Source organism: Anabrus simplex, chromosome 4 (genome assembly GCF_040414725.1).
Source record: "Anabrus simplex isolate iqAnaSimp1 chromosome 4, ASM4041472v1, whole genome shotgun sequence".
NCBI lineage: Eukaryota > Metazoa > Arthropoda > Insecta > Orthoptera > Tettigoniidae > Anabrus > Anabrus simplex.
In genome coordinates this window covers 326,032,691-326,047,301 of record NC_090268.1, presented here as the reverse complement: position 1 = coordinate 326,047,301, position 14,611 = coordinate 326,032,691, and positions in this window count along the sequence as shown.

Genomic DNA, 14,611 nt, shown 5'->3' with positions numbered 1-14,611 from the left:
CGTACCACTTTTCAAATTTCGTGGCAGAGCCGGGAATCGAACCCGGGCCTCCGGGGGTGGCAGCTATCACACTAACCACTACACCACCGAGGCGGACGTGGCATCGTCTTACGTCTTACATTTGAACTTCAGGATGGTTTACAACCAGCAGAACTTAGTCCTCTCGGGTTTAAGGATGGAATATCAGTCAAAATAATGAACAGCGCTTGTTTTATTTCATCACCAGGTGTAACAGATCATTTAAATAAAGACCATAGACGAAATCACATCTATATTTTGAAATGCTTTATTGACTATTATTTTTATCATTACACTAATATTATTTGCTATAATTTGTATTGCAAGTGCATGTACAGGATTTATCTTCTGTTATATACAAACACTAGCAATTACGCGCGGCTTCGCTCGCATGAATTTCGTAATTTGATCAAAGTAATCGTTACTCGGCATTGTACTAAGACATTATCTAAAAATTCCTAAAGTATAAAAACTCACTCAAAAATTGAGTTTCATTTACCCCAGAAATTCTTTGTAAACCATGTTCACTTTTGCGACTAAGACGACCATGTGACATAGAACTGTACATGTGAGAAACAGTCTTGTACCAAATCGAAAAAATAAGTACATGTTTATTTATTTTTAAAGGAGATTCCAAATACCGATTCCCATATCTGTAACATCGTCATTTTTTTTGGTTATATGTATCCTCGTAAAAGGAATTCATCTCCGTTTTCATCCCCCCTACTGTCCCCGTCAAATTCGGCGATATTTAGTATATTCCAACAAGCGGATATTAAAAATTTTATTTTCTGCCTGGAACTGTAACTTGTCATTTGGGAAGTAGTGTGGCGAGCTGAAAACAAGTTTTTTTCGTCATTCAGATGGGCGACGTATTGATCGAGCTTCGACCAAGGTCAAAGCAAATCACGTGACGTGTCCATGCATTGCCTGACACGCGCGAACGACAGACAGCTTGGTTCCAGAATAGTCTGAGCCAATTAAAGGAGACCTGATGACCAATTACAGTTCTCGTTGGAATACACGCCTCCCAAGCCGAGAATATAAAAAGCCTCGTTCCGAGCAAATCACTCTCTGACTGTTCTACTCTGTTCTACTCTGCTTTGAATGTTCTATTCTACGCTGCATTCTGAAGATTCGGTACTTGCTACGACCACGTGGAGGAGTAATTTTCAGCGCAAGCAGACGCCCGTTCTGCCAACAATTTAGTGAACTAATTAGCCAACTCCTACGGAGTAAAAATCACCTTAAAATCCAAGTTAAGTGTGACTATCTAGAAGAATAATAAAAATTCTGCGTGTGTTTGTGCCCATATTTATTCTTGCCATCTCACAGCTTACGTCCGGAACTTAATAGAAGTCGTCTTGAAAGCTGCAGTACACCAACATGGATAATTCTACAATCATTTGCAACTCAACTTCATCGAGGAATATCGACGACCAAGTCTCCATGGATCTCTAAAATGTGAGGCGTCTCTGGTCATGGGAAGGAAACTGACCGGGGAAATGCTGGAATGATTGACTGCTGCCTGGGATCGAACCTCATCTAAACTTGAGTACCACTTAATTCAATTACTGTCTCATCTTTTGTAAAACTAGAGGTCTTTCTTCTTTAAATCGTAGAGCTATTAGTTTTGTTGTAGTTAGAAGCATTTCATTTTTCCAATTCTTAAGGTGTCATGGTAGACGAGTCACATGTGTGAATGAAATTTTGAACCTGTTAGAGGAGACATGTAGTTTGTCTTTGGATGATTTCCCGTGCTTATGAGCTAAATATTTAAAAATCACTGACCACGCGATAAATCTACTTTTGTGTAATGTTGAAGTTTATCGGACTTGAATTTACGTGTACATTTTGTGAGATAGGGTCGAACCTAGTGTCTTTTCAACATCACTTGCATTCCTTAGGATCGAGTCATCTGATTTTATGACATTTCACGAGGATCAGTAGATGTAATAATCACTTGATTAATAATAAAAATGACTAAAGATCGGGTAAAAGAGAATTAAACGCTTGTGAGCCATAACTTTACAGTAGATTCCTTATATGTGAGATTGAATGTGCTCTGTTTATGAAGTGTCTGGAATATGACCAATCCTGCGGGATATTTGTTATGTAATTGAGTTATTTATAATGATTGACGTGTTCTTGTGTTATTGGGAGCGCAAGATAAATTATAATTATTGGAGCACGTATTGCGTGTGTATTTCACGGACAGGGAATAATAATAATGCGATTGAGGCTCACGGACGCGATAGTTTCAACTTATCACCCATGTGCTGTTAGTGATTACGGATTTTATTGAAATCTTCGATTATAATTTCAAAGTTAGATATTTCCATCTGTATGAGAAGCATATTCTTATCCAAGTGATATCCCTAACTTCAATCACTAGTCACTATTAATGCTAAAAATAATTTCTGTACACAAATTATCTCCTACTGGATATGACGTGACCCGACCATTCTTAAAAGTCAAAAGTAAAATTGCAGGAACAGGATTAGATGTAAATGATGTATATAAAATACGTGTTTCCCAGTATGAATGAGTGTGTGTGTGTAAAGATGTGTATTTTTCTTGTATCATGTTTATTCTATTTAACTTGATCTGGTCGCGCGTTTGTGACGACGCAGATTACATTCACCGTTGTGTGCTACCTTAAGAAGTAATTTTCGTGCCCCTAAGGGAAAATTTGGTAAGTTTAAGTCGAGGAAGACTAGGAAAGGATTTATTTTTGTTGATGAACGTGATTTAAAAGGAAAAATCATCTCGTTATTTTCACGAAAGCAATCGATTTGTAAAGTAAACTATTAATTAACTAGCCCACACGTGGATAACCAAGTTTTCTAACACATTTATATTTGAATTTTGAAATATTTTAAAATTAATTTGAAACATAAATGCCATTCAAAGATCAGAAGTAGATGTTCACTAGCTGCATAATTACTTTGAATTTTGGTGATAATGAATCACAATAATTAATTGAAAAATAATTATTTGGAATGTTAATGACAATTGCTAAGTGAATGATGCAGTGAGAAATTAATTAGGAACACGATCGTGTGATGTGAAGGACGTGTTAATTAAATAAGGAGAGCGATTGATAATAATAAGAAGAAGAAGAATTCATTAATTTTGAAGTTTTTGAAATTAATTTCGATTTTCTATTAAAGCTTATACTGGTGTTATTGACAAATGGTAAATACTTAAAATGATAAAACTTAGTAGAATCCAATTTAAACCACGTGTTGAGGCTACTTTAAGGTCATGAAGCCTTTAACTACTTTATTGTAAAATATCAGCAAGACAGTTATCGAGTTTATTTTGTGAACATCTTTGTTAAGTTTTTTATTTCTTTCAGTCGAATATTTTGACTTTTAAAAGGCGGTAGGCCTAATTTTTCTTTGATTTTCGTTACAGACCAGTAAGGCTCTCCATTAAGAAATACGCGCTTCTCAAAGACTGAGGAAGAAATGGATGTTATGAAAGTTCAATGTAAAAGAAAGTAATATCAGCAAGAATATTTTTATTTGTGATCTGCTTGTGTTAATAAATGTCAGAGTGTTGTTTTAAAATTTATTTTCTGGCTTGGTCATAAACCCTTCTTTCCCTTAAATGCCTCTAGAAAACAATAGCCAATGAACAAACGGTCCTCCTTGGGATCTCTCGCTCACTGGCTGGGCTTAGCTAGGCAATAATGGGGGCACTACCAAATTGAACCCCCACCACCACCACCACCAACACCAAATGCGTGTTTCTTTATTTTTAAGGGAGATTCCAAATACCAGTTTTCACGTTTGTAACATCTTTAGATTTTTTGGTATGTATGTATTGTACCAGGAAGGCCTAGGTCCTGGCACATATCAATTGAAAAAACTTTATTTCAGCATACAATTTCCGTCCGACATGCGAACAGCTGAGCGAAGGAACATTCCAGTACGTACCAGACTCCACGAGCGACCAGGCGAGGTCAAATGACGTCACCTACCGCTTGAAACTTGCCTCCCCTAGAGATATTTCTCGAAAGAATTTTTCTTTCGTGAACTTTTTAACGACTTAACCGATTTGAACAGTACCAACGCTAAATTGTAGCAGACATCGTAAAAGTAAAATTCTGTAAATTTCAAAGCAATCTGTCTAGTAGTTTCTGAGTTATAACAATATAAAATTTAAGAAGATTGAGCGCTCTCGGTCACATGATTCAGAACATCACCCCTCCCGACGCAGATATATAGGCCACTATGTCAAGGCTGACAAGCAGTACAGTCTGGCAGTGCAGTGCAGAGCAGTGCAGAGCAGTGCAGAGCAGTGCAGTATGTGTGTGTGAGTGAGACAGAGGGGAGACTGACCCTCGTACAGTATGTCAGTGCAGTCTCGAAGACAGTACTTTCTGTCGCGTTTCGCGGAGACGAAATTATAGGATAATCAATCGCCGTCGCACTTGTAAAAGACGTCGCACCGTACTTAGTTTATCGTGCCGCGACTACGACATAATTCACAGACATTTCGAAATATAACACGTGTGTAATCATTGAAGTACGAAGTCAAATATTTGGTATTCACAGACTAAAACATGACGTGTGGACTTAGTTAATTTCACATAATATTGAACTTCTACAATAAAGAGAAACTGTGGTGTTCAATAACTCTAACTACTCTAGGACTCATTTCTTCTAATACATTACATCCTTGAACTGTGTCTCTTTATTTACGTAGTGTTCGTGCCATATTAGGACACGACATACTCCAGTGATAAACTTGGTGAATATTAAGAACTTTTTCTAAGGTTATATAATATTATCACTACCAGAAAATCAGTGTTATCTGCTAGGATAGTGATACAGAGACTGTGATCAGAGACCGTGATGAGAATTATTACACGTTGCTTTTTCAAATATTTGAACTGTGTATTTATGGACGTTCTCAGTGACGATTTTAAATAGTGTTTTATGCAGCAAGGATTGTAATCATTTATTTAACGTCATAAAATTAAAATACGAACTGAACTGTGTTTGACAGTGAATGATAGTATCTGTAATTACTACTTTCTGTGTGCTAAAATCACCTCCACGAGCAGCGGAACTCTTGGTGAAATTCTACAAGATCCAGCTACCTACAACATCATCTCATCTATGGTACCCATCGAGGGACGTCAACGTGGTTTCTTCGTGGAACATCGAGTTCAAGTCTTCGTCCGCACTCCGCGGAATGTTCCAGACTCCCATTCTCCACATCAACATTTGTAAGCCAAATTTTCTTTATTAAGTGAGTAGTCACAAACTGACTGACTTTATCTTATCAATCTTGAACAGTGGTTTACTCAGTGCTGCGTGTGAACGATATTTCGTAGTTTTTCATCATTTCTCAAAAGTTCATCTTTAATGATAAATTTAATTTTCAAAATTTAATATTCATATTACATAGAAGAACTCTAGGATTTTCAAGTGTTCTACATTTCAAGGCTAACAAACTAAGAAACTTTCAACAGAAATTTAAATCCTTATTTCAATTATAAGTGTGTGGTCATTTCATGAATTTATACTTAGAAAGACTTTAGGTGAAGGACTGACACTTCGTGTTTTCACAAAAGTTAGAAAGACTATAGGATCAGTGATATTTATTTATTTTCACGAACTGAATTCAAAAAGATTTACGTTTAAACTTTTGATTTCAATGAAAAATCTGAGTCCTATATTGATATTGCAGGGTGATGAATCATTCAACATTATTAATAAATTGTTTGGAAATGTATAACCATCTATTATTCGCCCTGCGATTCTATCCTGCTCTGTATCGGCTCCAAAATCTACTTCCACTACCTGAGATCCTTCTCATGCCCTAAACCCACGAACTTTTACTGGTATAGAGAGGATAGAATATATAATAGTTGGCGCGCCAACGTTCAGGGCTCCATTTGGAGCCACGCCAAAAATAATAGAAAGCGCCGCACATGATTAGGCCTCGATTGGAGCCACGATACCAGATATAACAGACTGCCGCAACACTCAGGGTTCGATTTGAGTCATAATAAATTTCAATTTAAGTACAGGGTTCGACTGCAACTACTACGAACACGAAGAGATTGTTGTATTTGACTTGGTCGAATATTCTGGAAACATGGATAATTTACTTGCAGCAATCAAAGCTCTCAGGCTTAGTATTAACTATCAAAATGGTAAGATCGATCGGTCTAACAGCCAGATAGCACAAATACAAGCTCAAATGATCGAGTCTAATAATCAATTTCAAGCACAGATAGTTGACTCTAATTCTCAACTGCAGTCACAATTGCAGGCTGAAATAAGTGATTCTAATACTCAACTGAAACCGCAGTTAACTGAGTCAAATAGCAAGGTCGAAGACTTAACTTCTAAAAGTGACAGGACCTTGGACACTAAGTTTGCAGAGGCCGATAAAGTCATTAATAAAAGGCTCACTGAATCCAGTGCCCTTATCAAGCAACGGTTCCGTGAAGCTGGAACTCGCCTCGAAAAGAAACTTACAGACTGTAGCGCACAAGTCGAAGCCACATTGAAAAACATGCGGGACCAGTTCGTTGAAAACTTAGAGTCTATCATGAAGAAATGAAGACAGAGGTCGTTAAGTCTTTAGACAAAGATCTTAGAAATGTTCTTCCTTCTGTTCAAGCATTTTCCACCGAACTCAAAGTTTTACGAACTGAATTTCAAGAATCCCATGGTAACATCTCGCAAGCTCAAGTAAAGCTAGCTCAGGTTCAGGAAAACCTTCGAGATGCATTAAAGAATGACGTGGGCAAATTACGAAGCGAGATAGGATTAATTAAAAGCACGCAAGGAGAACTCGACAAGCGTATTACAGGACAGCTAGACAGCACTCATACCCAGATAGCTGCTTTCTGTAAAGACATACAAGCCATTAAAACTGACTTGAGAATCGAAATAAAATATTTAGACGCCTCAATTAATTCCAAAATTGAGAACTTATCCGAAGAGGTTAATCAAATTAGACTCAGAGATCGTACGACTGACGTCACAATTCCTGGTTCATCGAGGGAAGTACATAGCACAACAACCCTCATTAAAGTACCGGATGTTAAGCCAGTCAAATTTTCAGGACGTGACGAGTATACTGCCCGAGAATTTTTGTTAAATGTCGACGATTACCTGCAAGAGAATAGGGTAGAAGACGACAGAAAACTTAGAGTCGTATCCAAGCTTCTAGAAGGACGAGCCTTATCATGGTTCATAGCTTTTAAGAGCAACTTTAAAAACTATGACGACTTTAAACAGGCACTTCTTAACGTTTTTGGGATGCTGAGACGCAACACCTCGACAAGGTGCAACTATACTCTAGAAAATACAACACTTCAGTCAATACTTCTCGATATTCCGATTATTGCTTAACGCAATTGAAAAAGTTATAATTTTTAGATCCACCTTTGCCAGATATTGTACTCATTCAGATCTTGACACTTCAATATCCGCCTCATGTCCAACATGTCGCTGCCAACATTAAAACATTGGAGCATTTCGACGCTACTTTGCGCAGGGTAGACACGGCTAATATCCAATCTAATCCGAAAACTAACAGGAATCGAGAAATAAATACGAACTCCACGGAGATAAAACCGCCGGAGAGAGAGGAATCCAGGACACGTGAAGTTGGCAGAATTAGCCCTACCAACCCAACAAGATTCCGAGATTTCAGACGTCAGAGCAATCAGGACAGACATCCTTACCGTCCAAAGAATTCATGGAGACAGCGTGAAAGCACTCCTGAAGGAAATCGCGAGTCCAGACGACAGGAACTCGAAAGAAGATGGAGGGATACACAGGAGTACGTCAGGGAAAGAAACCGCAATCCTGATGAACCTTGAGCCACGTCCCTGGAATACTAACGTCAATTCGGACCAAGAGAACAACGATCGCCTGATCCTGAATCAACAGGTGCTATAAGAAACGCCGATCACACAGTAGGGAGATTGACTACAAAACACGATGAGGACGGGATGTCAGATTATTGTATTGCTGTCATCAATTACTGGCACATTGACGATTCTGAATTACTGTTCGAAGACGCACAAACACCAAGGCCAATAATTACTCGTTCATTACCTGTTATAACAGTACGCACAGGCAATTTACAGGTGACTACGCTCATCGACTCTGGAGCGCAAGCTTCTTTAATTTCTGATAGGCTTGTGGACTCACTAAAAAATCAGAACAATATTTTATTATTACCTGCAGCTCAGATTAAAGTAGGAGGGATAGTTCCTGATAAAGTAATTAAGTGTAAATCCCAGACATTTTTGGAATTTGAAATAAATAACCAGTCATTCGAACACATATTTTTGGTAGTTTCACGTCTTAACTTCAACTTAATACTTGGATCAGATTTTATGATCAAATATAAAGGAACCATTGACTATGATGCAAACATCGTAAAATTAAAGAATAATTCCGTAGGACTACAGCTGGTAGGACGAAGCGACTTGGAAGTTCAAGAGAATGGAGCCCGTTTCGAAGAAGCCGGTGGTGACATTATTGAGCCCGCTGCGAGCCAGGTAGCGCCAGCCGAAGCAGAAAGTAGAAGGGGTGACCAAAGTGAGAACGATGCAGAGTCCCTACTCAATGAGAACTCCATGATAGGTCCGGATTATGTAATGTCAATAGCCAGTGTGGTTGAAGACCCGGAAATTAGATTAAAATTGGAGGAGGCTAAAAATGAAGTTGTACAAACATTTGCATGTGTGTTCGATGACAAACCTGGAGAGATAGCTGGCTACGAGTATCATCTTAATGTAAATGACTTGTCCCCTTACCAGAAAAAGCCATATCCCATTCCAGATAAATATCGAGAAGTTCGTGATTTAATTCACAAAATGACAGTTGATGGGATAATTTCGCCTTGCGTAACCAAGTACTTGAATCCACTGGCCATAGTGCGTAACCCTAACGGCAATATCAGGATTTGCCTCGATGCTAGGGTCCTAAACGACCTTAGAATATGACCGTCCTCCATTACTTAAGGATATCATCAGAAAATTCCACGGCATGAATTTCTTTAGCTGCCTTGACGGAACTTCTTCATATTATCATATAAGATTGGATGCTGAAAGTAGACTTTTTACAGGCTTCTTGTTTGAGAAACGGAGCCTATGAAATTGTAAGATTGGATGGCACTTTTGAGGGTATTTATAACTCAGTCAATTTAAAGCAGTATGTACCACAGGAAGAGTAAAGCCTGGAAAAGGAAATCCTGCGAATTTTCTTTTCGTCAGACCAGGGGGAAGATGTACCAGGAAGGTCTAGGTCCTGGCACATATCAATTGAAAAAAACTTTATTTCAGCATACAATTTCTGTCCGACATGCGAACAGCTGAGCGAAGGAACATTCCAGTACGTACCAGACTCCACGAGCCACCAGGCGAGGTCAAGTGACGTCACCTACCGCTTGAAACTTGCCTCCCCTAGAGATATTTCTCGAAAGAATTTTTCTTTCGTGAACTTTTTAACGCCTTAACCGATTTGAACAGTACCAACGCTAGATTGTAGCAGACATCGTAAAAGTAAAATCTTGTAAATTTCAAAGCAATCTGTCTAGTAGTTTCTGAGTTATAACAATATAAAATTTTAGAAGATTGAGCGCTCTCGGTCACATGATTCAGAACACAACCCCTCCCGACGCAGATATATAGGCCACTATGTCAAGGCTGACAAGCAGTACAGTCTGGCAGCGCAGTGCAGAGCAGTGCAGTATGTGTGTGTGAGTGAGACAGAGGGGAGACTGACCCTCGTACAGTATGTCAGTGCAGTCTCGAAGACAGTACTTTCTGTCGCGTTTCGCGGAGACGAAATTATGGGATAATCAATCGCCGTCGCACTTGTAAAAGACGTCGCACCGTACTTAGTTTATCGTGCCGCGACTACGACATAATTCACAGACATTTCGAAATATAACACGTGTGAAATCATTGAAGTACGAAGTCAAATATTTGGTATTCACAGACTAGAACATGACGTGTGGACTTAGTTAATTTCACATAATATTGAACTTCTACAATAAAGAGAAACTGTGGTGTTCAATAACTCTAACTACTCTAGGACTCATTTCTTCTAATACATTACATCCTTGAACTGTGTCTCTTTATTTACGTAGTGTTCGTGCCATATTAGGACACGACATACTCCAGTGATAAACTTGGTAAATATTAAGAACTTTTTCTAAGGTTATATAATATTATCACTACCAGAAAATCAGTGTTATCTGCTAGGATAGTGATACAGGGACTGTGATCAGAGACCGTGATGAGAATTATTACACGTTGCTTTTTCAAATATTTGAACTGTGTATTTATGGACATTCTCAGTGACGATTTTAAATAGTGTTTTATGCAGCAAGGATTGTAATCATTTATTTAACGTCATAAAATTAAAATACGAACTGAACTGTGTTTGACAGTGAATGATAGCATCTGTAATTACTACTTTCTGTGTGCTAAAATCACCTCCACGAGCAGCGGAACTCTTGGTGAAATTCTACAAGATCCAGCTACCTCCAACATCATCTCATCTATGGTACCCATCGAGGGACGTCAACGTGGTTTCTTCGTGGAACATCGAGTTCAAGTCTTCGTCCGCACTCCGCGGAATGTTCCAGACTCCCATTCTCCACATCAACATTTGTAAGCCAAATTTTCTTTATTAAGTGAGTAGTCACAAACTGACTGACTTTATCTTATCAATCTTGAACAGTGGTTTACTCAGTGCTGCGTGTGAACGATATTTCGTAGTTTTTCATCATTTCTCAAAAGTTCATCTTTAATGATAAATTTAATTTTCAAAATTTAATATTCATATTACATAGAAGAACTCTAGGATTTTCAAGTGTTCTACATTTCAAGGCTAACAAACTAAGAAACTTTCAACAGAAATTTAAATCCTTATTTCAATTATAAGTGTGTGTTCATTTCATGAATTTATACTTAGAAAGACTTTAGGTGAAGGACTGACACTTCGTGTTTTCACAAAAGTTAGAAAGACTATAGGATCAGTGATATTTATTTATTTTCACGAACTGAATTCAAAAAGATTTACGTTTAAACTTTTGATTTCAATGAAAAATCTGAGTCCTATATTGATATTGCAGGGTGGTGAATCATTCAACATTATTAATAAATTATTTGGAAAAAGTATAACCATATATTATTTGCCCTGCGATTCTATCCTGCTCTGTATCGGCTCCAAAAAATACTTCCACTACCTGAGATCCTTCTCATGCCCTAAACCCACGTTCTTTTCTTGGTACAGTATATTCTCATACAAATAATTCAACTAATTTTTCAATTTTTTCACCCCTCCTGGCGTTAAGGTTCTTTTTCTGAAAACAAAAGAATACGTGTTTCCTTATTTTTGAAGGAGATCCCAAATACCAAATTTTACATTTTAAAAAATCACCCCCTTTTTCAGTTCCCCTGAAGTGGATTTTCCGAAAAAATATTTATGTTTCTTTACTTTTACAGGAAATTCCAAATACCAGTTTTCAAATATGTAATATGTTACGTGTCTCAGATAATTTGCAGATATAGTTTTTTTAGTTCACCCCGTTTGTCACCCCTGTTCACCCCGTATTCGTCGGATTATCGAAAAACATAAAAATACGTGTTTCTTTATTTTCAAAGGAGATTCCAAATACCTGTTTTCATGACTGTAAAATCTTCAGTTAAGTCTTCAGTTAAGTCTCCTCGTAAAAGGTGTTCAACCATTTCCCCCATTTTTTCACCCCCCCCCCCTTAATGGGATCTTCCGAAACCAAAAAATACGCGTTTCTTTATTTTTAGAGAAGATTCCAAATACCATTTTTTACGTCTGTAAACTTTTAAGTTTTTGAGATATAGATATCCTCATTTTAAAAATTCACCCCCTTTTCACCCCTTAGCGACGGGATATCCAAAAAATCCCCCCTTAGTGTGCACCTACACCCTAATATAAATATATCCCCAAAATTTCAATTCTTTATGTCCAGTAGTTTTGGCTCGCGATGATGAATCAGTCAGTCAGTCAGTCAGTCAGTCAGTCAGTCAGTCAGTCAGTCAGTCAGGACATGTTATTTTATATATACCGGTATATAGATAAGACATACTTCCACATTATTTTCCATTGTATCACTTCATACATTATTTTTAAAACCTGAAGTTATAGCAATAAAATATAGGTAGTAGCAGTAGCAGTAGTAGTAGTAGCAACAGAAGAGACAACAAACGAATACCGGAAGTAGTAACCTGGGACCATTCTGTAGCCAGTGGAGCAGATAAACCTGAATTATTCAATGAATATTTGACCTCTAATTTTGTTATATGTGTGCAATATGCTGATTTTCCTAAAATCAAACCTGTTACTTCCCATAGCCTCAGTAATATTTCTACCACTAAATCTGAAGTGTACTTCCTACTTTCGTTTCTGTCAGAAAATAAACCCACTGGTCCTGGTGGTCTTAGTCCTATCTTTCTTAAGAATACAGCAGTAACTCTTTCATACCCTATTAGCGTGATATTCAATCGGTGCTTCTCCGTCGGCTACTTTCCGAGCTCCTGGAAACTTACGTATATCACACCCGTTCTTAAAGGTGGACAGAGGTCGGATATCACAAATTATCGCCCGGTCTCTGTATTACCTGCTTTATCAATCATTTGTGAAAGGATCATCCACCAGCATTTGCTTTCACTTACATTTCCATACATATCTCTCCAGCAACATGGTTTCCTTCCTGGAAGCTCCTGCGGAACTAACTTGGCTATCCTCCTCCATCATGCCACGTCTGCCATCCACGTGGGCTCTCAATTTGATGTATGCTATATCGACATCGCGAAAGCCTTCGATACCGTGGATCACACGCCTCTTGCACACAAACTTTCTGAACGGTTTAACGTGCTTGAGAGGCTCCTAGCTCTAATTAACAGCTTTCTGAGCGAAATACTACAGCGCGTGGTCCTTGATGGATGCAGATCTTCTCCCACCACCACCCTCTCTGGTGTCCCGTAGGGCGGTGTCCTAGGTCCAGTTCTTTTTGCCCTGTTTATTGATGACCTGATCGATACTGTTTCCCACCATTCATGTGAAATCCTTCTCTTTGCAGATGATTGTAAAATCTTCAAGCAGATCGATTCTCCCACAGATGCAATCCAATTGCAAAATGCATAAAAATAAGCTGAATGGCGTTTATAAAAGTAGGAAAGATCACAATATGAAGATAAAGTTGGGATTCAAGAGGACAAACTGGGGCACATATTCATTTATAGGAAGGGGAGTTAGGGATTGGAATAACTTACCAAGGGAGATGTTCAATAAATTTCCAATTTCTTTGAAATCATTTAGGAAAAGGCTAGGAAAACAACAGATAGGGAATCTGCCACCTGGGCGACTGCCCTAAATGCAGATCAGTATTGATTGATTGATTGATTGATTGATTGATTGATTGATTGATTGATTGATTCACTCGGGTGTACTACATGGCGTCTTAAACCTCATCCCTCCAAGTGTTCCACCATTTCGTTCACACTTCATAAATCCCCTGTTCTACAAGAATATCACCTACTGAACCAACCGATTGCACTTGTTGATAATCAAAAAGAGGAGTGCAGTTTGACAGTAAATTGTTGTTTGTCTCGCACATAAACAGGGTTACCGAACGTGTTATGTCACTCATTGGTTTACTCTACAGGTTTTCTGACATCACAGATGTAAATGCCCTCAGAGCATTCTACGTTTCCTGTATCTTACCTATTGTTGAATACGCCTCTCTAGTCTGGTCCATTTCTGCTTCTTCAAATCTCAGCCACCTTGACCGTGTACAATCTTTTTTCTGTGCTATCGTCAGAGCCAGGGTCCCTCGATGTCGCAACTTAAGCACTATCCAAGTGCTTGGGAAACTGAAACTGAAGACTTTCTACTCGGAGGAAAGTAGCCGACCTAAAGCTGCTGTACAAAGTAGGTCTGCAGATTTATTTTCCTTATTCCCCCTCCACGTCCCATCCCGTAATAACAGAATGAAGACCCTATTCCATATTCCTTACTTTCGGCATTCCCTCACCCAAAGGTCCCTTTCTGTATGTATTCCAGCAATCTTTAATACATTATCTATCAACAGGAACCTAGACATCTTCGTAACGTTCCCTTCCTTCCGTCATGATATTTCTCATATAACTTAATTTTCCTTCTTGTTCTTTTCTGTTCTGCTCCTGTATTTACTGTAAATGTATTTTTCTTTGTTAATGCCGCTGTTTATGTAAATATGCATTATATATTATTGTACAGTTTTTATTATGTATATTTGTAGCCTTTGTAAATATTTATATATCTTTCATTTTAGATTCATATCTATTGTACATAGCTCGAATCTTTGTAATTCAGCGTTATGCTGTTGCTGATACTGAATAAATAAATAAATATTGTTTATGCTCGACGATGCCGAAATATAAATATTATATGCCAGAAAAACTGAATCTTAATGAGGCTCATAGTTCAAGTTTCATTATGGTACAGATTCTCCATCAATCAGATTTCAGATTTTCATTATGATACAGGTTCTCCACCAATCAGAGTACAGATTCTCA